Raw genomic sequence first — 27,673 nt, forward strand, 5'->3', positions numbered from 1 at the left:
AAAAATGCTTCATGTCCACAAGAAGCTTCTCTGCTCTTAAAAGCACCATGGATGGAAGCAGTAGAATACCACAAAATTGTTAGTCTTGCTATTTAAATGAACGCAAAATAGCAACCAGTCTTTTAAGAACATAATTTATGGTATTTCACAATGAGAGTACATTGCTGTTCTTTGGGAAGTTATTCTTAGCTACATTATGACATACTTTGCATGTCATAACAAGGCACTTTTAAAGAGGAAAATGTTTCCAATAGCCTTTTGCAAGTTAGATGTTGTAAAAAAGTAGATGGATAAAATCAGAGAATGTTAGGTGACAAACAGTTTTAATGACCAGTTCTTAAAACAGTTATATTTATCATAATAGTTTTGGACTTTAATATATTTTTATTCAATTAATTTCAAAAGTATCAATTGAATATTTTTGACATATGCTTTTCTGCTGGTCAGATAATTTAGTGAAATTTTGTTTCTGTGAAATTATTATAATTAAATTTGCTCCATTATATATTTGACAAATATCTTTTCTGCTTTTTCATTGGCCCTAATTATCAGCCGAGTCTGCAGTTCCACAGAGTGTACTTGCTAATTTAGTCACTTCAGGAATGTACCTAACTTTTGACCAGGAAAACAGCAAATGCACACTAGAGTTTAGATATCATAACAGGTAGGGGTTGGCAACCTTTCAGAAGTGGTGTGTTGAGTCTTCATTGTAATTTTTTTAGACGTTTTTAGAAGGTCTCTTTCTATAAGTCTATATTATATAACTAAACTATTGTTGTATGTAAAGTAAATAAGGTTTTTAAAATGTTTAAGAAGCTTCATTTAAAATTAAATTAAAATGCAGATTTTATAAGTTTAGTGTGCCTTGCCCTTACTTTTCCTTGTTGAGTTTGCCAATGTCTGGCACATATTTTAAGCTGCACACAGGCTTCTGAGGACAGGTCTTCACTACCCGCCGGATCAGCGGGTTGTGATCGATCTATTGGGGATCGATTTATTGTTTGTCGTCTAGATGCGATAAATCGATCCCCAAATGTGCTCCCCATTGACTCTGGAACTCCAGCTCGTGAGAAGCGGAAGCGGAGTCGATGGGGGAGCAGTAGTGGTCGACTCACTGCCGTCCTCACGGCCAGATAAATAGACCTAAGATACGCCGACATCAGCTACGCTATTTGCGTGCCGAAGTTGCGTATCTGAGCTTGGCCCCCCTCCCCCCAGTGTAGACCAGGGCTGAATGATCAGTTGTTAACTGGCTCCGAGAGGGACAGAGGACAGACTTCATGTGTGAAAATACCTGTTCACACAGATATGTGGATCCAAATGCTGAGAGCATTTGCTTCAAACGCAATTTTCTTCAAACAGTTAAATTTCACTGGCAGGAACGTCCAGCAGGTCAGAATAGAGGCTCCATGATCTCTCTTGGTAACTTCAAGTGCAGTCCGCAGATCTCCAAACTTTGATGCCCACAATTCTGAGCTTTATAACTGAATGAGCTGCATTTTGAAATCTTCAACACCTATCCACTGAAATACAGACAAATCCAAGTAGCTTTCATTGAACTTTTCAGATTTAATTAGAAAAGAAAGCATTGGGCCAAATCGCTGGACATTTTGAAATCTGTCAGAAAATTCTGATTCCAGTTCTTGCTTGTGCATTCAAATCTCAACGTCAAATGCAGTGGGTTGTTCCACGTGGTGTGATAATGCTGTAAGCAGCAAATCAGGACTTAAAAATATCCCAGTACAGTGGCGCAAGAACAATTTTTAAGGTGGATGTGCTGAGCTGTGCCCCCTCTTGCCCCTGTCTGCACCCCAGTGGCTGGGGCTCAGGGTTGGCACTGGGCTGAGCGGGGCCGGTGGATGGAACCCCTGCTGGCAGGGGGCCAGCGGCCGGTACCTCAGGCCAGCAGTGGAGCCCCCAGGACCGGTGGCCAGGACCCGAGCAGTGTGAGTGCCACTGAAAATTGAAAATCAGCTTGCATGCTGCCTTTGGCAAGTGTGCCATAGGTTGCCTACCCCTGATCTAAGGCATGATTTGAACCTAAGCCTCCGTAGATGACAAGTTAGTGTATGAGTTCACTGGATCACCTTTGATTCTTGATAAGTATTGCCTCTGTGACTTTCTAGAATATCACTAAAGCTATTAACAAAATTACCCGTATTCAGCACAGGAAATATACATACGGGGGCTAGATTTTCCAAGTGCTCAGGATCTAGAATTGCCAATTTTTAGAAGAGCTGAACTCCCATTTAGGGAATGGCCAGATTTTCAAAACTGCTTATCTGTTTTGGATTCATTGATCCCAATAAGAAGATTGGATCTTGAACCCAAACCCTGAATCTTATTTTTATACTAATTTGAATCAAGTACCTTTTCTGTTTATGCTATACTACAGTAAACTTTGGATTCGGGTAGCACAAGTCACCTCCTATGTAGGACCAAGTCAATGGTGAATTATTCCATGTTCACACTGGTGTAGCACACAAGTAAGTTTTAAGCACTAATGGTTACTCTCTTTGGGGGAGATTTTCAAAAGGCACAAAGGTGACTTAGGCAGCCAAATATCACTAACAATATCAATGAGCCTTTGAAAATCTCCCCCCTAACTGTCAGTGATTGAATAGTATAAGAAAGTGCTCACAGCATTCGTTCAAATCTCAAACTCCTGTTCAAGGCAACTTTGTAGTGCCCCCATCATAATCAATATCCACCAACATCTGTTAGAATATGTTTTTGTCCACAAAGTTTAGAGAACAGCTGCTTTTCATTTCAATATGGAATGCTGAAAAGAGGATTCATGAATGAACAAGAGTGTTTTTATTGGTTATTCATTTGTTGCTGTTCAGTCTTCCCTTGTCTCCTGTTAAAAAATGTTCCTAAATCCACTCTGTAGCATGAAACTTCTGAGACTCATCTCCAGGAGCAGTACCAGGAGCTAGGCAGGATGTCTGTCATACTGTGTGCTGTACCTTCATAAATATGTGTGTGTTATAACCTCACCTTGACCTGCTGCCATGTGTGTACTCCCTGCTGACACAGTGGATAACTTTTTCTGTAGCAAATAAGACCTCACTGCTTAGTTCCCTTTTCACTCATCTGAGTAAACACAGACTATCATTCTACTTGACAGAAACAGACACTCCAGAACAGTTATGCATGTGGTTAAACAAGAGAGTTGGAAGAAATAAGCCAAAGATGGTGCTTTAATGGAATGTCATGAAGCAGTATCCCTCTTCAGCTCTTTAGTGAATATTTCTTGGATGATGGAGAGTCATTTTCATCAGTGTTTCTGAGAGTCTTCAGGCAGAGACACAAGTGTTTGGACATTTCTGAGTGCTATAGCGAGAAACATGGGGACATATTCCTGTAGTTTATTATGAGACAGGCTGTACATGTGCTGGTTTATGTCTTTAACAAGTAGCCAAAAAACTGTATAGCATCTTGGAGGGTCTCTCTCCCCAAAAGAGTATCCAAATCTGCTTGATGCTTTTAACAGCTAATATTTGCTTTTGACTTTAATCTTAATAGAGCTATAAGTGCATGGACTTTATCTCCCGCAAAAATTGCTCATTATCTCCCTATCTGCAGAGGCTGTTGAACAGAAATTAATCTATCTGCAGGAACATTTTTGCTAGATGGGGCTCTGATTTTTACAAATATAATGATGATAGAATCTGTATAACTAGGGTGGTTGGCTCCTTCTCAGCCTGTATGGGTTATTTTTTGGAGATCTACTGGAGCCATTGCAAATATGTTGTCTTTCTTGGGAACATGGAGATATGTAGACAGGGTCATTTCTGCATTGCATCCCAGATAACGTGATATATCTTCTGCTTATTTCAACACTACCCCTTTAATATCATGAGATTATGTAGCATATAACCCTCTAAAATTTTCAAAAGTACATATGAGTTTTAGGATACTAAATACCACTAAAAGTCAATGGGACTTGCATAGATTCATAGATACTAAAGTCAGAAGGGACCATTCTGATCATCTAGTCTGACCTCCTGCACAGTGCAGGCCACAGAATCTCACCCACCCACTCCTATGAAAAACCTCACCCATGTCTGAGCTATTGAAGTCCTTAAATCATGGTTTAAAGACTTCAAGGAGCAGAGAAGCCTCCCTCAAGTCAACCATGCCCCATGCTACAGAGGAAGGCGAAAAACCTCCAGGGCCTCTCCAGTCTGCCCTGGAGGAAAATTCCTTCCCGACCCCAAATATGGCAATCAGCTAAACCCTGAGCATATGGGCAAGATTCACCAGTCACATACTACAGAAAATTCTTTCCTGGGTAACTCAGATCCCACCCATCTAATATCCCATCTCAGGGGATTTGGCCTATTTACCCTGAATATTTAAAGATCAATTACTTACCAAAATCCCATTATCCCATCATACCATCTCCTCCATAAACTTATCAAGTAGAATCTTAAAATCAGATAGATCTTTTGCCCCCACTGCTTCCCTTGGAAGGCTATTCCAAAACTTCACTCCTCTGATGGTTAAAAACCTTCGTCTGATTTCAAGTCTAAACTTCCTGGTGGCCAGTTTATACCCATTTGTTCTTGTGTCCACATTGGTGCTGAGCTGAAATAATTCCTCTCCCTCTCCTGTATTTATCCCTCTGATATATTTATAGAGAGCAATCATATCTCCCCTCAACCTTCTTTTAGTTAGGCTAAACAAGCCAAGCTCCTTAAGTCTCCTTTCATAAAACAAGTTTTCCATTCCTCGGATCATCCTAGTAGCCCTTCTCTGTACCTGCTCCAGTTTGAATTCATCCTTTTTAAACATGGGAGACCAGAACTGCACACAGTATTCTAGGTGAGGTCTCACCAGTGCCCTACGGGCTCCTATGTCACTTGGGCCTAGATTCCAATGGGAGTTAGGCACCTAAAATCATTTGAGGATCTGGGACTTAGGCATTTATGAAAATTTTACCCTGTGGCTCTTTCATTTAGCAAAAAAACTTAAATAAAAATAAAAATGAAGCAAATCACAAAACTGAGAATTTCTCCCATTCTGTTTCTCATTTTAGGAATGGAAAACTTGGAAAGGAAGTACTCACTCTGGACTCTTACTTACTCTGATCTTTTTTTATATCACACAAATCCAGTCTTTATGTCATGCTCTTCAGTAAAGGTCCCAAACTATTGTTGTTCAGAAATGGAGGAATTCTTGAAGGGCCCTTTGCTCCTTCCATCTGTTTGTTTTAGTCACCTGTTGTCTTATACTTAGATTGCATGCTCTTTGGTGCATCGACCATCTCTTTGCTATGTGTGTGTACAGGGCCTAGTAACTGATGCTGGGGTTTCTAGAAGCTACAATGATACAAATAACTAAAAAAAAAGATAGCAGAAATAAAATTTAGCTAATATCAAACTCATCTGTTTTCATTAATATTTTGAAAGAGTGAAGATTTCATCTGTGTATTTTGTCTTTATGGCAAATAATTAATATCTGAGTGATGGGCTGTTTAATCCACTCCAACTTTGAAAGGGATAAAGTGGCTCAAAAGGGCCGATTAACCTGATAGGTTGCACCTGGGGGAGACTCAGGCTAGATTGACAAACCCTAGTTGCAGATGAAGCCCAGAAGGGAAGGAGCTGGGAGAGGATTATAAAGAGAAGAAGTTTGTAGGAGAAGGAGGCTGGATGGAGGGAGTCTGTAGTCACTCCTTGGGTACAGAGTTGGGTAGGTAGAAACTTAGTGGGGAGCAAAAGGCCTGAGATCTTGTTCCTGATGGAAGAGATTACCCAGAGACGTTATGGGGAAGAAAGCCTGTGAAAAAGTAGAGGAAGAAGAAGCCCAGGGAAAGAGCAGTGAGAGTTGAGACTGTGTAGGCCAGTGGTTCTCAAACTGTGGGTCAGGACCACTCAAGGGCTCACAAGGCTATTACATGGGGGGGGCGTGAGCTGTCAGCCTCTACCCCAAACCCCGCTTTGCCTCCAGCATTTATAATGGTGTTAAATATATAAAAATGTGTTTTTAAATTATAAGGGAGGGGGCGCACTCAGAAGCTTTCTATATGAAAGGGGTTACCGGTAAAAAAGTTTGAGAACCACTGGTGTAGACCTTGGCTGCTGATTATAGGTCTCTGGGCTGGAACCTAGAGCAGTAGGTGGGTGGGCCCAGATTTCTCTACTAGCCACTAGGCAGTGGTGCAGGACTGGTGAGGACTGCATCCAGAGGGTTGGTCTGGTGAGACAGTGATACTCCAGAAGGGGAGGGCTATATAATCTATGCAGTTCTTCATCCTCAGCTGGTGTAAATTGTAATAGTTCTGCGGAAGTTGATGCAATTGAGCCTATGTTTACCAAATAAGGACCTGTCTCTCTCTGACTTTTGCAAGTAATCTTTTTTTTAAATTTCCCTTTCTAGAAAATAATCTAATCTGAGGCATACAGCACACTTAAGTAGCCCCCAATAATAAACCAGTATTTATAAGCAAGTGAGATGGTGAGGAGAGGAGTCGAAATTCTGTCAGGAAACAGATTTCAGTTCACTCTTGCAATAGTTTATAATGCAAACAACTGTGAGGAAAAAATGATTTAAAAAAAACCTCAACCAATTCCGAAACATACCCTGAGAATGTCATTTTTATCTTAAGAAAAGCAACAAAGTTGATGTAACAATTTGCATGTGCTCATCATAACAATGGTGCCAGGAAATGTAATTTAATAAAACAGATAAATATGCAAGAATCCTTTTTGTGGTCAAAGTGAAAAAACAACTGTGGCATAAATGATAAATGCTTGAAGATATTTACAGTGAAAGACCTTAAAGCTTTTGCTAAGGTCAAAAATGCCTAAAGAAGGCATTCATGGCCAGATGGCCTAAGGCTGCAACTGTACATGGCAAGCTTAAATTACATACTGTATAGGGCATAATACATTTAGTATGCAGACTATTAAAGTGAACAGTCCTATACAACAAAAAAGAAAAGGAGTACTTGTGGCACCTTAGAGACTAACAAATTTATTTAAGCATAAGCTTCGTGAGCTACAGCTCACTTCTTCGGATGAAAAGTACTCCTTTTCTTCTTTGCGAATACAGACTAACACGGCTGCTACTCTGAGTCCTATACAACCTGATTTCTCTCTGTCTCCTCACTCCTGATATCATTGTGAGTTATGTGTAATCGGCCCATTTGTCATAAATTAGCTTCAGGTAAAACTGAAGAAAAGGGTCTTGCATAAGCAATCACAATGGGTCTTTACAACACATTATTAACATAATTTCAGGATGTGACCGATTATTTCCATCCCACTTAAAATTACTTTCAAAACACCTGCTTGTAACCTTTGCTATCTTTCTCAACTTCTTTAATAGAAAATATCTTTACCCAGGATGGGTGAAGCTCAGCAGTTGTGGTTTGGGCTTATCTAACCACAAAGTTACATTGATGCCGGATTTTTTTCTTGCAGGTTGCATGTTCAGGGTCATCCAGCACTGAATTTTTCAGGATGGAAGCACAGTACAATGAATTTTGTTTTGCAGTTTGAAGTCATGATGACGACATGATACCTTATCTGCTGAACTCTCAAAAGTTCAGGTTTGTGGCTAGATTCAAGTGGTCAAAAGAAGGTCTAGATGCCTGCCTGAGTGGGTGAGTTACACAGCTCCAATTTGTACTTCAATTGACATGGAATAGTAGGTAGCTTGAAAAAAAATCTATTTATAAAGATCGTACAATATGTAAATATCATAGCTAGTTTATATTAACTATATTGACCCACTTAAAAAACAATAGCTGGTTTATATTGACTATACATGTAAAACCCACTTTAAAATATTCTGATAATTCCTAGAAAACTTGACAGCCTTCACATTAATCATTATTCATTTTTTCTTTAAACGAGAAAGCTGATCTGCTACTGATATCCCTGATGATGTAGATTTTTTTACTAGACAATCAGACTGTCAAAGTTGTCATGGAAATACCCAGATCTCATGATTCATGTATTTGTCAAAGAAAGATCATCATCATCATCATCAGAATATTATTGATATAATGTGTGCTCTTTGTCTCCGTAGATGTTTGTCACAAGTCTCTTCATGTCAAAGGAATGAAAAAGAAAAATGTTGCTGTAAAATTGTGGTACAACATGTCGTTAGTGTCCTGTCTCAGTCTAGATGACCAATGATCATTAAGATAAGAAATGGAAGTTTAAAGGGCATGTACTCCAAGCAAAGAAACACACACAATTTTAAATGTTCCTGCATTTAAACAGTGTGATGATTTTGGAGATCTTAGCTGTTAAGAAGTAGTCTCTTGATCGTTTCCAATCTTAGGCTTATTTTAATCATAGACATTTTTATTCACTTTCCTTAGATTTGATTTGTTTTTTTCCTCCCAGTCTATGCATTTTTTATGCACAAACACTGAAAAATAACAAAGGGTCGAATCCATTGTTACCTATTGGTAAAAGATGTAGTAGGCTTTTACTCCTATTGTTACTATGTAGCAAAGTGATACCGTGTCCTACCTTTTCAGGATTCAGAGGCACATCTACAGTTGTGGACCCAAAAGCACTATTGAGCTGCTGAAAGCTCCTCCCTGTGGGCCTGAATTAGGTCATGATTGGGCCTCAAATTTGAAGAAGTTCATATTGACAACCAATTTACCCTCCTCTTTCTTTGTTTTCTGTAAAATAGGATTTAGATACTTTATTGTTAGAGCCCTGCATGGATACAAAAATTTGGATCTGCAGCTGATCTGCATCCACAATAATTAACTTGTATCCGACCTGAGACCCTCACTCCACCTTTTATATGTATCTGCATCTGCACCAGCACCCTATCTCGCTGTTAAAGCCCAGTGCGGATACAAGAATTTGGATCCGCATTTGATTCACGATGCGCAAAGATGGTAAACAACACAACCGCCTCTGCATCCGCAGATGCAGATATCCACAGCTATAAAGTGGATATTCATGGATGTGCAGGGCTCTACTTATCATCCTTTACAGTTGTTCTGTTTCTCTGATTTGTTTCTGTCAGAGCTCTTCACTAAATTTGCACGGGACATTTCAACTTCACAAAGTGCAGACACCATAAGAGCAAATTATTTGAGTACTAGAAGTGATATAGAATATTTGGATAAAGCTGGACCCATTACAAGATGCATCTGAAGTAACAAATCCTCAAGGGAAAATATTAACAAGATTTGCTCCACAAAAGATCCAGGAACAAGATCACTTGCATCCAGATTATCTTTTGGTACTTGTGAAATTGTGGTATAGTGATAGGACAACCCAGAAACATTTGTGGACTCCTCCACCTGGTTTGGTAATGGAGAATTTGGAGCTAAAATTTCAAATGTATGTCTGATTTCACAAGACACAATACTGGATTTAATTGCCAATAAATGAATCTCAAGCTTCTGAGTTTCAATTCAGATAAGCCCCCCAAATTCTGGATGTTTATCTGAACTATTCAAACTGCTTAGGGCTGCAGAGATGGACTAGATAGCTGCAAAGATCAATGGGCTGAGATTTTCTAAAGGAAGTAATGAATCTGGGTGCCTCCATTGTTTTTGGTCATCCAACTTGAGAAATCTTTGAGGGGATAGATTTTCATAGGGTAGGTACTTAGCTTTTTCAGTTAATCAAGCCTGTTTCAGGTATCTCAAGTTGAGGCACCTCTGTTCATTAGTGACTTTTAAAAATCTTGGCCCAAACTTTCTTGTTAGCAGTTTGTCCAGAAGGAAGTATCAGAAACTACAGCAACCTATCTTGTGTTATTCAGCCAAGTAATACCGAGATGGGTTTTGTTTTTGTTTTTGTTTTTTTTTGACTGAATTCAGAATGATTTTGGATATTTGGGTTTTGTTGAAATCTGGGCAATTGTTCAAGTTAGTTTTATTTTAGTTAAGCCAGTAGTCCCATACCTAATTCTAATCAAATACTTTTGTGATTGTTACTACATTTCCTTTCAGTTCTGCTCTAGAGAGGATTGCCATGTGAAATACTACCTGGAGTCCTGGTCTTAATTTTTTACTTCATTGTTCATATATATTAGTGATCAAGAGCAGATGTATTGAAAGCTCAGCCTACTGTCTTATCTCTGGCTGCTTTTGTTACAGTGCTGAGATGGGAGGATATAAGATTATTTCTCAACCCAATGAGTAATCATAGATAGGGATTTGTATCCTCACTTTTTTTTTTTTGGTTGAGATCCTTTTTTTCTGCATCTTTTTCAGTGCAGAGATTGGCCCCAGATGCTGGTTGTATGAGCTGGTGTGAATACCATATCTTACAATTAAAAGACAAGATCTAATTCCACTGTACAACCTAGCTACTTGTTATCACAGTTGTCTCTCCTTAATTAATTGTCATTCAGGGCAGGCACATTATATGCAAACAGATCATGACTTTCTGGAATTAGTTTGTTTTCCACAGTTATTCACTAATTCTTGGTCTGAAGTTGGCCAATGTGTGGTTTGTTGCAGCTATTTGATAATGAAATTTCATTGGTTTTGATTGGATGCACAGATCACATGGTATGAGCTGTTCCCCTGATTGTATGAGTATGATTCTGAGAATCATGAGGTTTCTGGTGAGAATACTTGCAATTACCTTTCCATGAATACTCTGCAGTGCTCACCTTAGAGCCACAAGTACTCCTTTTCTTTTTTGCGAATACAGACTAACACGGCTGCTACTCTGAAATCTTTTAGTTTGCCAGTAAGTTTGTTTTCTAAAATATCTGGGGGAAGCAAGCACAACGTTCTTTGACTGGGGAAGCAGGTTTTGCCCCTGTGCAGGAGAAGTGAGGGATTTGAACTCAAATTCTGTGGGATTATCAATACCAGTTTCAGGGCTCCACCAAAGGAAAAGGACCATCTGTGTGGGCATCTATGTCTCTGTACCAGCTGTCACATCTGCTCCCATCTCTCCAGTCACAGCTTCTTTGACTTGCTGACCCCGTTCAGCTCCACCGGAGCCACACTGCCAGAGACTCCTCAATCTTTAATATGAATTCCACAGCATGTTGCAGGCTTCACAGGAAAAGCAATAAAAAAGCTTTAACTTTCCTGCAGATTTCTAGCATTGCTGGGGAGTGTAAGGGAGTTCCTTCCCCTCTGGCCCTGCCTCACAAAGGGTCCTAGATTGCATGGAATCACAGGGAGTTCAGAATGGTTCTCCAGGAGGAAGCTGACCCCAGCTGTCCCTTATGACCTATGGGATGTCCATGTTCACAGGATCCCCTCCTTGCTCAGACCAAGGGGAATGATCAGGCACCATGTGCTTAAATGTTAACTCCTCAGTCATAAAGGTCATATACTATCCCACCACTGGAGGCAGCAAAGGGAACCTTGCTGCCAGATGACAGGAAGAAAGTGGGCGAATGATTGATTAGGCCATATGTATAGAATGTATTTGTGGGGGAAAGAGGCACCTCACGGGGCACTAATTAAATCTTCACTCCTACTGCTTGGAGAAGTGCTCAAATTGTGTGGGTGAGACTCACTTCCATGGGTGCTGGAGGATGTAACTTGCACCCCACTATACCTGCAAATAAGTGGGGGGCAATTGACAGTGCAGGCATTATTCCTCAGAAATTCTGCCTGGGGAGGGGCTTCTTCTAAATTTTCACCTTAGTTCTTTAGGGGCCCTTTTGACACTAACTTCTTGGGAAATGAACTAATTCAGTGCACCTTGGGTTTGACCTGGCCCCGGTCACCCCCAGGTCTCTCCCAGCAGAGTGGGGTTGCTGATAGCGTGTGCCATGCTGTACAAGACAGGAGCAATGCTGGTTTCTCTGGCAGGATCTAAGAGGGTGTTCCCCACCCTCTGTGTGCAAGAATTCAACTGGAATAAAGCTGCTTCCTTTTTCACTCCTCTGTGTAATTAACACCTTACTTTGCTTGGGGGCTTTCACCTCAGACTTCTGCAGTCTGTTGCCATAGTAATGTTTTGTTGCTGTTTGCCATTCCTAACTAGATAACCTTGGGAGGTTCCCATTACTTCACATTGTTTATGGCTGCCCAGAATTCAGTTAAATTGTTTCCCAAGATTTTCGTATCTGTTTACAGCTTTTGAGCTCTCTTGCAGCCTTGTCGGATGACATTCCATCTCAACTACTCCCTCGAGGTTCTCTAGTTTCCAGGCTACCTATAGTATTTGCTTTTCTTGGTCTCCTTATTCCTACTCAGGCAGCACATTGTATGGAATTGTCTTTATTTTCAGTCTCACAATAAGATGGATCCATTGGAACTTTGTTTCTGTTATCTCAGAAGGCTTATTCAGAAAGTGGAGCAAGATTTGTGCTCTAGGGCTAAAATGCTTCTTAGTCAAGTGTTTCGCAATCATCTGGTTGCCCCAAAGGTGTCATTCAGTTCATCGTTATCTCCTACAGAAAGCATTTGCTCTTTAGGGTGAAATTTACCCAGCAGGCCCCCAAAACAATGGACCCACAGCAGTTCCACAGTGCAGGGCTAGGGCAGATGTGGAACAAGCAGACTCTGTAGCCCTCACACATGGTGAAGCTAAGCTCCATACTAGCTCTGCCTGGGCCAAAGTGAAGGAGGGCTGTGGTAGGTGTGGTTAAGTTTGAGGGGAGACTACAATTGGCCATGAACCATAGGCGCTGATTTCCTCTGTTCCCGAGGGGGTGCTCAACCCCCACTCTGCCCTAGGCCCTGCCCCCACCCTGCCCCACCCCAGGCCCTGCCCCCACTCCACCCCTTTCCCCAATCCCCCACCTTGCCTCACCTCTTTCCGCCCTACCTCCTGCATGTCTCTGAACAGCTGATCTGCGGCGCGCGGGAAGGGAGGGGGAGGAACTGATGAACACGGCTACCGGTGGGCAGGAGGCACTGGGAGTAAGGGTGAGGCATTGATCCATGGGGCTGCTAGTGGGTGCTGAGCACCCACTTTTTTTTTTTCACCTATGCCATCAACCCTTGTGCAGTGAGATCATCTATCTCTTGAATCTCAGGGGATGGAGTAACGACTTTGGAGAGGCATCAGGGCTGCTCCATGCACTGCTCACTGTCCATGGGATGGATTCTTTCCCCTCATTTAGTCAGGCTTGGAAAGGAAAGGGTGAATTTCACCTTTGATGAGTGATCTCTTAGCAATGGTGCTGTTGTGCAGTGCTAATCATGGATGTCTGTTTTCCACCCACTGTTGGATTACTCGTGAGTATGCATGCAGCATTTACTTATACATTTTAACGTTTACATTAATTCTTTCCCCTATATTTACATCCTACAGTAATTACTTAAAGTGCCTGCATCTGGTTCTCCTCTCACATAAGTTTTACATTGGTGCAGCATCATTGATTTCAGTGGGGTTAATCTTGATTCTCACCAATGTGAAAACAGAAACAAGCCATTTGCTTTCAAGTGGTATTCACTTTGCACCGAGTTTTTTTTTAAAAGGATATACTGTATCATGATTATAACAGGTCCCTCTGTTTGTCAGTGACACTTCCCCCCACAAATTCAGCATTGCTTTTCCAGAAGCATTTTTCAAAGTACTAACAACAGCTTGTCCAGTTATTTGATAAGGTATCCCTTTAGAAGTCCTGTTGTCAATGTAAATTGAATGGTACTCAGGGAGCCTAATTCTTCCACTCTTACTCACATCATGTAGCACTTCATTGCTTGAGTACTCTCACTGAAAGCATAAGTAACAGTGGCAGAATCATGCCCTTGGTGTGTAAAACATGGCACAATGCCAATTCTTGTTTGGCACTTCTTAGTACTCAACAATATGGTGTCATGTCTTGCAAATCTTGCTCATGTGAGTAATCTGTACTCATTAGACTAGTAGCAATGAACTAGCTTTCTGAATACTTTGATGTCAGTCAGTGATGCAGGATTAACACCTATGTTTTGCCCTTTTTGTCATATGCCTTTTTCATTTCAAAGAATTACCATGCATTTGTCTTTTCAAATGGTCATACAAAATTAATGGCTTTAATCTAGTACTTAACATTGAAAATACACAGTAACTATTATTGATATAAACTTTAACAATCACATTGTCTAAGTTACATGAAGTTGGCACTTGGAAAATGGACGGTGACACACTGAAACTGTACTGGCTTTGTGTAGCATCACTTGGAATCTAGCCAGTAAATAATACACATCAAACTGTTTATGTTTAAGTGATAAACCATAACAACTCTGAAACAGCTGTATGGCCTGTCAGCACTCAAACATTTTCATGAGCATGTGGGCTCCTCTTGTGCATTTCTTGTAAAAGTAACCATAAAAGAAGGGAGTTAAATGCAAACAGATAAGCTCTAATAATGTTTGTCTGATTTTAAATTAACAAAAGCCAGGAAATTCAGAATTATGGAAGGTTCACTGTCATTAACATGGAGGCTAGCTAATTGAGCATACTGTATGTGGCATCTGAAATCATCCGCTTCTGCGATACCTATGGTATGCATAATGGATCGGGTAAGAGACAGAATTTCAGCCTCCAATTTGCACGGTCTGGCTTTTATCATGTTAATCCTTATTCTTGAGTTTATGTTAACATAGGTTTTGGTATTTAATTTCCCATTCTGAACTGCATGTGTATGTGGTAACTGTTACACACACGTGTGTCTTTGCAGATATGTTACACATACCGGCATAATTCATAATTTATAATAAATACAAAATGTTGTAAGAATGTGTCGAATAGGCTCATTATATATAAAAACATCTTAAACTACCAAGTACCATATAGCTAGAAGTAAAGTTTGTAAAGAAACTCCAAGTGACTCTGTACCTTCCTATGTGCTTTAGATGCGAGCTCTGAACTGGTGCTCTCCTAACAACTGTGGGTCAAATCCAGCTCCACTTAAGTCAATGGGAGTTTTTCTATTGACTTCAAAGAAGGGTGGATTGGTCCCTATGTGTAAGAAGCCAAGGCAGTGGGAGAGACAAAGCACAAACAGCAAATTCAGTATATCCACTGACTATAAAATTTGCTTTGAGCATTGTAATGGACTGTGTCCACGCCCTATCCTAGCAACTACACATCGGTTGCACCATACTGTTTATAACTAAGGGTATGTCTACACTGGCAGAGTTACAGTGGCACTCAGAGAACACTGAAGGGAAACTGCTGTTGTGTGTTCACACTGTGCAATAGCATGTTCACACTTGTGGCACTCAGAGAACACTGAAGGGAAACCGCTGTTGTGTGTTCACACTGTGCAATAGCATGTTCACACTTGTGGCACTTGCAGCGGTATTTGGAGCGGTGCACTCTGGGCAGCTATCCCACAGAGCATCTCTTCCTCTTCTGCTGCTAAGAGTCGTGGGAAAGTGGAGGCGGTCAAAGAACATCCTGGGTCCTGTCCCAAGGCCCTATGATGCATTGCTTCACATCCCAGCAATCCCTGTGCTTCCGTCTGCATTTGGCGCCATCTTTCAATGGTTTGTGTACTGCGCACTCTGCTCTGCCTCTTCGGTCTGCAGGAATGGATCATGCACAGTTGGCAAGTAGGCTGTTTGCTCTCATTAACACGTCATGAGTGGCAGTGGAGTTATTCCTTAAACTACAAAGGCAAGAGCAGTTCAACATTGATCTCACCATGCATAGTAGCTACGACATGAGATTGCTTGTGGCATTCACGGAGGTGCTGACCATAGTGGAACGTTGCTTTTGGGCTCGGGATACAACCACTGAGCGGTGGGATCAGATCATCAGTGGCTGCAGAACTTTTGGATGAGGAAAGCCACATTCAAGGGACTGTGTGATGAGCTCGCCCCAGGCCTGCGGCGCAAGGACACAAGAATGAGAGCTGCCTTACCGTTGGAGAAGCACATGGCGATTGCACTGTGGAAGCTGGCTACTCTGGAGTGCTACAGATCAGTCACTAACCAGTTCAGATTGCGAAAGTCGACCTTTGGACTCATGTTGATGGAAGTGTGCAGGACAATTAATTGCATCCTGTTCCGAAAGACCATGACTCTGGGCAATGTGTGTGACATTGTGGATGGCTTTGCACAAATGGGCTTCCCTAACTGCAGAGGGGGTGATAGGTGGCATGCATATTCCAATTCTGGCACCAGACAACCTAGCCACCAAGTACAATTAATTGGAAGGGGTATTTCTCAGTGGTTCTCCAGCCACTTGTGGGTCACCATGGGCATTTCACAGACATTAATGCAGGCTGGTCTGGAAAAACTCATGATGCTTTTTTCGGAACACTGGCCTGTTCAGGAAGCTGCAAGCAGGTACTTTCTTCCCAGACCAGAAGATCACCATAGGGGAAGTTAAAATGCCTGTTGTGGTTCTGGGAGACCCTGCCTACCCCTTAATGCTTAATACACGGGGAACCTTGACAGTAGCAAGGAGCCCTTCAACAACAGGCTGTGCAAGTGCAGAATGATTGCTGAGTTTGCTTTCAGCCATTTAAAGCCTCGCTGGCACTGCCTATATGGGAGGCTGGACCTGACAATATTCCTATGCTTATAGCCATGTGCTGTACACTCCATAATATTTGTGAAGGGAAGGATGAAAGCTTCATTCAAGGCTGGACTGCTGAGGCTCAGTGCCCAGAGGCTGAATTTGAACAGCCAGAGACCATGGCTATTAGAGGGGCACAGCGCAGGGCCATAAGGATCAGGGATACCCTGAGGCAGCAATTTGAAGCTGAAAGCCACTAATATTTGTTGGTATGCTTGGGAGTGCAGTGCTTGTAATGCTAGGAGGTGATTGTGATTGGTGCAGACGATGCACTATGAAGGTGTAAGAAAATTGCCTGTTGCTTTGCTGGGCTGTTTGCTTTCAATTAATGGAATAAAGATTGGTGTTGGTTTGAAAGCATTCTTTTATTAAAAAACAACAACCGGAGGAGAGAGACAAATGAAATAAAACATCAGCACTGAGGGGAAAGGGGGGAAGGAGGGTCCCGGGAGGAAGTGGGGTCCTGGATGGTTAAAGATTTGGGTAGGTCCAGGGATATCATCAAACCTTTTCCTTTGGAGTACAGTGCAGCGGGTGCTGTACTTCAGCAGGGCTAAACTGCAGAGGGACAGGTGCTGCGTGCAGTGGGTACTGGGAGTCCGCAGTGCAGGACTGTGATGGGGGAGGAGTGGAATGCCGTAGGTACAGACTGGAGCCAGGAGGTGGATAAGAGTGTGTTGGTGGTGTCTGGGGGGCACATGGGAAAGAGTTTTGTGACAACGGCTGCAGTGGAGGTTGGGTGTGGAGCTGCTCGATTAGCAGTGCTAGTAGCGCCTGGAGTGTGTCTGTTTGGTGCTCCATAACATTTAAGAGCAGCTCCATGGCTTCATTCTGGTGTGCCATGTTCTTCTTTCAGTCCCTCTTCTCGCTGTCCCACCACTCCTTCAATTCTTGTTTTTTGGCCGCGGAGTGCATAATGACATCATGCAGAAAGTTCTCTTTAGTTCTTTGTGGCCGCTTTCTAATTCTGTGCAGCCATTCAGCCGGCGATAACAAAGAGGGAGGCTGGGTTCCCAAGGTCATCTCTGTGAAGCCAAAATCCAACATTTTACAGAAACAGTATTGTTTCCAACACAGAGACCACTGATTCAGTGATTTAAAACGCATCCACTATTCACATACCTGTCACTAACTGTCTGACACCAGGCAAGCACACATGAGCCACAAAACCCCCAAAATGGTGAGTAACCACAGGAGCGGGGGAAATCAATATTCCATGACCATACTGTACACTGGGCACGTGGCTCCTGGGGAGGGCCAGAACTGTGTGTGTGTGTGCGCGCGCGGGGGGGGGCTTATAATCATTCCTGTCCCCACATTTTCCACAGGCTGTGTTCATTATGGAAGATATCTCGCTGCTGAGGGTGAGCAGGGAATCAAGGAAGGGTCTTTTCCAAGGCTTCTGCCCTGGCCTTATGCAGCTTGCCTCCCCATGATGGCCACATGGCAGGGGAAAGTTACCCTTAATGGGACAAGACACAAAGAAGTTCTGCCAAATAACCTGTGGCAGCGGGTTGCCCAGTATCTCCATGAGTTTCATGGAGATCTCTGAGGCAGATTCCTGTGAAGTGAGGGAATCAATCAACACCCTGTTCCACTGCTCAGACTAGGCATATGGTGCTACGTGCATCATATAGACACAAGCCTGCTTTCTGCAACCCTCCTGCCCCCAACAACTTGCTTCAGCAATTTCCAAAATCAAAGTCACTTACCAGGGGCCTCCTTTCCTGTTTGCACTTCACCAAGCTGATAGCTGTCACCAGCTAGCCTGCTCCGGGGTAGAAAAGAGGTCCTGGCTGCATGCATCTCTGACCTCTGAATTGTCCTCTGCCTCTGGGTCCCCCTCCACATCCTTGTCCAAAATTTCCTCCTCCTGGCTCTGTCTACTTTTGACGGGGATGCAAGCCAACGAAGTATCCACAGGGGCCTTTGCAGTGGAGGTGGAGTTTCCACCAAGTACTGCATCCAGCTCTTTGTAGAACCGGCAGCTCGTGGGCGCAGCACCGGAGTGGTGGTTTGCCTCCCGCGCCTTATGGTAGGTGTTCTGCAGCTCCTTCACTTTGACCCTGCACTGCAATGTGTTCCAGTCATAGCCCCTTTCTGTCATGCATCGTGAAATCTGTCCATAGATTTCATAATTCCTATGGCTGGAGCGCAGCTGGGACTGGACAGCCTCCTCTCCCCAAATGCTGATGAGGTCCAGCAGCTCGGCATTGCTCCAAGTGGCGGATCGCCTGGTGCATGGAGCAGGCATGGCCACCTGGAAAGATGGGCTGAGACCACTGCATGCATCACTGAGCAAAGAGGAAGGGGACTTTCAAAATGCCCAAGGAATTTAAGGGGTGGTCACCTGAGGGCAGGGCAGTAGAGTTCAAACCAATGACCAGAAAGGCAAGAACAGGTATTGTGGTACACCTCCCAGAGGTCAGTCGCAGCACTGTAATTGACCCAGGTGTCTACACTGGCACCACAGCACTGTAGCCCTGGCACAGAAAGCTGTACGCCTCTTGTCGGGGTGGGTTTTTTACAGCGCTGCAACTGTGCAGTTTCTGTGCACTAAGTGGCTTGGCAGTGCATACACCTTGGGAGTTACAACACAGAAAGCTGCTTTACTGCAGAGAAACTTGCCAGTGCAGACAAGACGTAAGAGGGATTCTATTGGTCAGACCACATAATTGGTTACTTGAGCTTGTACTCATTACTAAGCTTTAGCTCCTTGTTTCTATCCTTGTTCCTGCCATCATTTGGAATGTCAGGGCCAAAACCAGAATTATTCTGAGGTTTGGATACCTGTAGAAAGTGTTTATTTTTACAGTTCTTGCCAAAAGTTTCTGCCTTACTTATCGTGAATCCAAATACACACATACATGCTTGCTTATACAGTGCAGACTAAAAAAAGAGTGTTTTTCCCACTGTTGAAAGCATTGTGCTTATGCAGTAGCTTTTCAGAGACTCCTGTCTAAAAGATCTTAAAAATTAATGTTAAGGGTTAATTAATGCATTCGATGAAGTGAGCTGTAGCTCACGAAAGTTTATGCTCAACTAAATTTGTTAGTCTCTAAGGTGCCACAAGTACTCCTTTTCTTTAATGTTAATGTAAAAGGAAGGTGGCTGTGAATTCTGTGCATAGTTTAATGGAAACTCAAAACAATGTTTTGCACTAAAGTTCAAAGCTGACCTACAAAGGATTTTAATTAAAAAAATGAATATGGGCCCTTTTTTGCTATTTTATGACTTTATAAAGAAGGTCTGAAAGGTGTTTAAATATATTGTTTTGTTGTTTGTTTTTACGTTAGAAAATAGTCTGGTCTTCCTTGTTTTGCTGGGAGAAAGAGGGCATCTCCTGATATTTATTGAATTTTCCCAACCTAACTGAAGAGGTGGGAGGTTGAATCTTTGAGACAGTCTCTATGTTCATTACTTACCTAAGCTGTAAACTCTTTGGGACAAGGACTTTTATTCTTCATTCTGAGAGTGTACAACACCTAGCAAAATGGGATTCCAGACCCTGAGTGGGACCTCCACATGCTACCACAATTGAAATATTGATTATATAATGATAACAACAAAAAGTCTCTTTCCAATAGTACAAAGAGTTGACTTAGTCAACAGGGAGCTAGGTAGTTCAGAAGCAGCACTGCTAAGATTGCAATTCAGAGTCAGTATAAATATTTCTCCTGTTTGTATTGATACCAAATTAAATACTTTACTGTAAAAATAATTCTCACTTTAGCTTTTAGGCTTAATCTGAGTAATTTCCCAACTTGCTGTCAATATTAAAACAAGTGGCTCCCAGAAATATTTACTTTACTACAGAAGATTTAATGAGCTCCATCCACAGCAGAGAAATCATCCCAATCTTCCCTTCGGTGGGTGGAAGAATTTTAACACTGCTCCTGGGAGCCCACTTCATAGGGTTGCCAACCCTCAGGATTGGTCTGGAGTCTCCCGGAATCAGCATCAGTCTCCTGGTGACTATTGAAAGCAATCCCGGAGATTTTAAGAGGATATTTTAAGAAAATGACATTACATCATGTTGGGGGGGGGGAGGGGAGAAATATCCCTGAATAGCTTCAGTCAGAATTGGCAACCCTACCTCTTCGTCATGTCACTAAGCTAGATATGTGGAAGTGTTAGAGAGCTCAGATGCAGAATGTGGCATCCTAGAGGCAAAGTTTTTGAGATGCAGTAGTTGCTTTGAGTTTTATTTGAGGCTTTCTTGTTCAAAATGGCCTTTTCTGGCCCATACTTTTAAATATCTGTTTTCAGCAAAGTGGCTTTTTTTAAACTTAAAAGTTAGACTTGTTCATGGTATTTTAAAATATCTTTGGATGTGGCGGCTATGCAATTAAATTACCACTGTCACAGCAGCTCTTTGGTTCTGCAAAAAGGTGTTATATGTAAATATATTATACCATGACTTCTAACAGAAAGGCTATCCTGAATTTTTGAGAAGGGTAATGAGTATCCATAATTATGCTTATTCTGCTAGTGTTGTCTCAGGGTTCAAGCATTCATTATACATGCTGAATATCCACAGTTAGTGGTGGGCGAAATACAAGCCAGAATAAAACAGAAAGGATTCAATTTCAAATATCTGCAGGGGAAAATCCCATAGATCCCAAGCCATCAACCAATTTGTATACCACAAGGAATTTATATTCTTGCACAGAGTCAGAGTTGAGGTTACAATTAGGAGTTTCTATCCACACTGCTCTATCATTTCCCCAAAAAACTCCATTTCTGTTCTATTTTTAAATATTGCTATCCAAGATAAAGTATCCCACACCAATCCATGACATGCAGGAATGATGTATTTTTGAAAGGCTGTTATTGTGTCAGATTGCATTTCACTATAATGTACCTATATGTTTTAACGTCACTTTGGATGCTTTCCTAATTTGAATCAAACCTTTCGAGCTTTAATAAACTAATAAATATCAAGGAATGCTAGAAGTGTGCAGCTACCCAGCACAGCAGCATTGCCTCCTCTTTGGCAGTAGTTTTTGGTATCAAAAAGGGATTTTTTTGAGTGGTACGTCATCAATTGTTCAGCCTGATAGGTCAATTCATTCTGGGCCATTTGCCATTGAATTCAGTAAGAATACGATTGGAGTCTACATGCTTTGAGGAAAAAACTACAATTAACATTTTCAAATGTGGGTGTCTAAATCTAGGTGTAAGATCCTAAATAAATGGTTGGATTTTCAGAGGTCCTGAGTATGCTTGGCTCACGGTGAATGTGATGGGAGTTGTGGGTACCTAAGTCTTTTACTTATGTGCTTAAATGTGGATTTGTGCTTAATTTTAAAGATGCACAGGTTTGAAAATATTGATCTGTAGCCTATGTTACAGTGGCAGCATGCACTGAATCTCACTGACATTAAATCCCCCACATTTTCCTTTATCAAAAATCCATTGTGGTTATTATGTTCAATGAGTGGTGATGCATGAAAATGGTGTGCACTTAAAGATGGGAACCTGAATGTAGAGTGCATGGGGTTGCTTAATAAGGTAATTATTATGTCTGTAATGCAAATCTTACAACTCAATGTGGTTCACTATGGTCAAATTGTAGGATAATGTTTTTCGTGAACAGTCATCTGTACTCTCAAAAAGACAGAATTTGTGGCTGTAAAACTGTGGATACAAGTTTATAAACTAGGTTGAGGCTTCTTCGAATCCTTGGCTCTGAGATTGTAATGGGTGACCCAACTTTCTGACACATAATTTAAACATCATTTATTCACCTTGTATAAGCTACTACTGATCTGTAGCCGTAGCTCAGTGAGCACTCATTTGAATACATGCACAAGTGTAAAATCTAGCCTAAAAAGATGCTCTGAATACATGAAGTGTCAGCCTTTCATAGGAATTCTGGCATTAATCTTGCTATAGGAACTTAGTGCCCTGACTAAAGATAGGCTTTTCAGCCTACATCAAAGAAGTTGGCATCTGACAAAGAAGAGCTGATGTGATGAACAGTTGCATCTCTGAGCCAGTTTTGTGAAGCAGGCTTTATATTGAACAAGCCAGAATTACATTCAGAATGAGTTTGTTTGGAACCAAGTACTCTTCTAGCAACTCTGGTCTTCTCATGTGTTCCCAATACCATTCAGCCAGAATGATCCCCATGAGATCTAGGAAATCCATAAACAAAAGTTGTTGATATGCTATTATATCTCTCTAAACAAACTTAATTAGCTGAGGTTGTCTAAAGTGCATATATCAAGAGAGGCAGAAAAAATATACCAGGAGTAGGCTTCTGAGTCTGTTTTTGGAAGCATGGCTGCAATACAGCTATTAGGAAATGGCCATGTGATCCTACTCCATTGTTACCATGCCTGGTGTGGATCACAGCTGAGAGAGCCAATTTCATGTCAGACTGACAAAAACTGGGCAGACACTTCAACGCTGGCGGTTTATTCTATAATCCAATTTAACCAAACCAGTAACAAATGTGTGCTCCTGGATTGCTATACTAGGTTAATATGGAGCCACAGGCAGTCCCCTTACACCCTCTAGCCCAGGGATCAGCAACGTTTGGCACATGGCCCACCAGGGTAAGCCCCCTGGCAGGCCGGGCCGGTTTGTTTACCAGCTGCGTCTGCCAGTTTGGCCGATCGTGGTTCGCCGCTCCAGGCCAATGGGGGCTTCAGGAAGGGTGTCCAGCACATCCCTCAGCCTGCGCCGCTTCCCGCAGCCCCCATTGGCCTGGAGTGGTGAACCGCGGCCAGTGGGAGCCACAATCGGCCGAACTGGCGGACGCGGCAGGTAAACAAACCGGCCTGACCCGTCAGGGGGCTTATCGTGGTGGGCCACATGCCAAACATTGCTGATCCCTGCTCTAGCCCATATTACCACCCAGACAAACTGGACTGCTGTGATGAAAGGTTATTAAAACCAAAAATCACTACACATTAGGTTCTCCCGCCCCAGGGGCCTGGTGACTTACCCAGGCCAATGGATGCTCAGGACTTTCACCAAAAACAATGTTGTAACTAATTCTTAGTAAACTATCTAAAGAGTTCTTAACTAAGAAGAGAAGTGTGCCTTATTAAACCTTATTAAAAGGTTAAGGCAGATAAAACACATTACGGTTGGATCTGAGTATGTAGTAGGGATGTTAAATCTGCTAGTTTTCTATAAGTCTTTCTGGGTTGCCCAAGTAGTTTTGGGGACCTCAGTCCTTTTTGTTCAAAACTTCCCTGTTAGAATTCACAGTCCAGAGATGGGGTTGGAAAGAGATGGCCAGGGACCTTTGTTTTCCATTTTTATACCTTGACCTGTTTTGATGGAAAAATCCTGGCTGTGTTACAGGTCAGGCGGTTCCATGATGTACGTGCTCTGTCATCCATCCTTCATCTGAATTGCAGATTCTAGCTTTCACCTTTTCCTACCTGCTGTCCGAGGTGTCTTTGGGGATGATGTGCAGATGCCCTTGTTTACAACTCCTTTGTTATTTCTAAAGAACTAACCTATGGGTGTTTCTCAGACCCATAATATGTTTGAGTTACAAACATATAGCAACATTTCATGTTTTCTACACATGTTGATATACACATTGTAACAAGCAGATTACAGTTTTTTCTAGTGATACCTCACAAGGCATACTTTGCAAGGTAAATCACAATTTTGTACAAGTGGTGAGCATATTAGTGTAGATGGTCACCTTCCCCTTTAGACTGCATCACACCCATGATCCAAATTACTTCAGATTTTTCAAGCTTGTTTAGAGTCAGTTTTATTAGCACAGGGCCTAGTTCTGCCACCATTATTCACAATGAGTAGTTCTTTACTCCATAAATGAGGCCCATTTGAATCACGATGTCTACGGCTGAGGACAAGTAACGCCTCTTAGCCCCAGACTGAACTTTCTTGTGTGCACTCATAGAATCCCTGTACCAAAAAGATAAAATTTTCAAACTCTAGGAGAAGTCTCAGGCATCTCCTCTCCAGTCTGTACCCTACTTACTCCACCCCCTGGAGAACATTAAAACCACTATGGCCTCTGGACACAAGAAACAACAAGGGACAAAGAAGGTCTAAGTAGAAAGCCCCCCTCCTGGAATAGCTGATAATAGCTGTTAGTGACTGATCAACTCCCTGGCTGGAAAGGGAAATTAGCTATGCCTCAACCAGAAAGGGCACTATACAAATCCCTAGGAGTTGTCTAGAAATAAAGTAGCTCTGGCATTGATAACAGGCATTAAATTAGAGATGATGGATCGGTCAAAAGGAATGACTCAAATTGTGGCAGTTTCCATCCAGATCCAGTGATAAGGTTGAACCTATGGCCAGCTCTAAGGGAGCTCCTGTTGATACTGTGGGCAAAACCCAGAGACTGTTACTTCCAGGAAAACAGGTACCAGCCATCCAATATGACATCTGTCCATTGGCTGAAGTCCTCCAATATAAGAGCTCCAATGAGAGCTCAAAGAATTCAAATGCAAAATCCCCAGTCTAACCTAGGCACTACAACACGAGAAACAAATAGTTGGAACTGCAGCAGGATCATTTGCAATAGCGACTATTAAGAAAGACGTCTCCACAGTTAACCATACTGTGCATTGCAAATTAAATGAAAATATTGTTGCTTCTCCTCCACCTCTTCACTCTGCTCGAAGCTGATGGATCCCTAAGTACCCAGAAGATAGCAGCTGTGCCAAACAGGCTGATGGGATCATGCAGTTGGGTCTCAGTGATACATCTCAGATCTGTTTGGCCCTCCCATTCCCACTGATAAAACTGTCAAATGCATCAGCCTTATTTAAAACAGATCTAGTATTTCCCATCCAAAACCTCATGCAGAAGAAATCTGAATTACCTGTTCCCCCTAGGCTGTGAGACTATTTTCCAACCGCAGCCAAAGAAGCCTAAGATGAAGTAACTTGTGTCATTCCTAGCATTCTCTATGTGCACTCAGCCAACCAAGTATCTTCAAACTCACTAGCTCGGCTCCTTGTTTGGTTTCATCTGTCCCATAAACTCCCCTTATGTAGCCAGTTCTCAGTTCATACAAACAAAAGACCACACATAACAACAAAAGGCAGACACAGAAATGTTTTATATTTCACTTTGCATTTAAAATGAATTGTAGTGCATATAAACTCCTATTTAGTAGATGGATTTCTTATTGTGAGAAAAGTTTTATTGTGAGTAGTTTCTCAAGTTACACTGGGGAGTTTACATGTGTAAACTCATTGATTAAACTACCAGAAGCAGTGTCTGAAAAGACCTGAATGGTAGTTTTCTTAATTTTCTTTTGTACAGTTTAAAGCAAATGTGCAGTACATAAAAACTTCAGAACATACAGATGTACTTCAAGTATGACTGTGTATTCTTGGTCTAAGTAAAGTTACAAGAATCCTGTGTTAACAGCTCACTTTTTCTATAAGATTTTGATCACACTTAGTACACGTCACTCCAAACTGAAGTGACACAGAATATAAAATAAGTCTAGCATGACTTATAGGAGATGTATCAGTTTTAGTCAGCACTTGTAACTCAAGTTCTGGGGGTCACAACCTGTTCTCAACTGACTTGTTTACTACCTGTTTACTGATGGAGGAGGTCAGATTTCAAAACTACTGAACAGAGCAGTATCCATTTAATAGGGTAGACCTTCAATGATGGGGAGAAAAAAAATCACTCTGTGAATAATGTGTAAACTGATTAATAAGATTCTTCTCATAGGAAAATCAGAAATTTGCTAATACCTTTTCCACTTCATGTTCCATTCCTATTACAAAGTGAATTTATTTTCGGACAATGCATATTAAAAGCTAGGAAGACTATTCTTCAAAGTCTTTACCACTGCACTCTCCCACTCCCCTTTTTATTCAAGTATGTTGCCTTCAGTGAGAAGGTAGACACAGTATTCCCAGGGAAGATGACAGCCCTGGTTATTTGTGGATTGATTTGCAGGGCACAATAAAAAAAATTACTTGTACAGTATGTTAGGTTCCTAGTCAACAAAAACTAGTTTTGTCTCCTGCTGCACAGAGGCAATGAGAAATCACCCTGATCAATAAGCCACACATGATTTTTGATGAATCAAGCTGTAAGTGATGTGCTTGATCTCTGTTGGCCAAAGATTAGAACCTTAACGTTCTCCCACATTCAACATGCTATGGTGATAATTGAATGCCCCGAGCCTTTGGTTCACTGGGGACATTTTTTACTGCTCCCTCAGTGCAAACAAGCCCTAAAACTGGTGGATCTGGACATAGAAGGATTCCTCATGCACAGGGAAATCTTTGGTGATAGAGAGTTCTCATGGTACCTCCTATGATACACCAGTGCTGGGAGTTGGCAGGGTTCTTCAATGCCCTGGTGATCCCTGCCTGACAGAATGCTCCCTAGTGGGCCTTTGGCAGCTGGCAGTTTAGCTTTTACCTTTAAATTCACCCACTTCTCCTCCCTCTCTCATGCATCTTGAATCATGTGATCCAGTCAGTTCTTACAGATTTACTTTTGTTTTGGAATTTCAGTTGCAAAAATGTGTCAATTGTGTGTAGCATATGAGGACAAAGTACTGTTATAATGATGAATTTGCTTGAATGGCTCCTTCTGTTATAATTTCTATCCCTGAGCTGTTGCTTAATAATTTTAACATAAATGTTAGCTGCTTCTGGTTTCAGAGTACCTTTTTTCATTTGCTTTTTCATTTGCTGCAATAATATCAGACAATCTTTTTGGCTTATAAATATATTACATTACACGACAGCAACAATTTTATAGTATATAGTCAATGCAGGTCTTTTAACATACTGCTGGAGTCCTATAACTAACTACAAACAGAAAAAGCTTCAAAAAGAGACTCCAAGGAGAAACTGCTGAGCCTGAATTAATATGCAAACTAGATACCATTAACTTGGGTTTGAATAGAGACTGGGAGTGGCTGGGTCATTACACATACTGAATCTATTTCCCTGTGTTAAGTATCCTCACACCTTCTTGTCAACTGTCTAAATGGGCCATCTTGATTTTCACTACAAAAGTTTTTTTCTCCTGCTGATAATAGCTCATCTTAATTAATTAGCCTCTTACAGTTTGTATGGCAACTTCCACCTTCTCTGAATATGTGTGTATATATATATATATCTATATCTTCTTACTATATGTTCCATTCTATGCAAATGATGAAGTGGGCTGTTGCCCACGAAAGCTTATGCTCTAATAAATTTGTTAGTCTCTAAGGTGCCAAAAGTACTCCTGTTCTTTTTACACTCACTATGTTC

General features: G+C 41.7%; 1 long non-coding RNA gene across 2 annotated transcripts in view; it reads left to right on the plus strand.

Annotated features, from left to right (window-relative positions):
- LOC119860968 overlaps window positions 1–27,673 on the plus strand; it is a 154,632-nt gene that overhangs the window by 13,856 nt on the left and 113,103 nt on the right. Inside the window, exon 4 of one of the 2 annotated variants that reach the window (XR_006274224.1) lies at window positions 7,434–7,561. This is a non-coding gene — a long non-coding RNA (uncharacterized LOC119860968). Of the gene's footprint in view, window positions 1–7,433; window positions 7,662–27,673 lie in introns of those variants that run through there. The other variant, XR_006274223.1, reaches the window with a different exon arrangement.

Source organism: Dermochelys coriacea, chromosome 9, assembly GCF_009764565.3.
Source record: "Dermochelys coriacea isolate rDerCor1 chromosome 9, rDerCor1.pri.v4, whole genome shotgun sequence".
Classification (NCBI taxonomy): Eukaryota; Metazoa; Chordata; order Testudines; family Dermochelyidae; genus Dermochelys; species Dermochelys coriacea.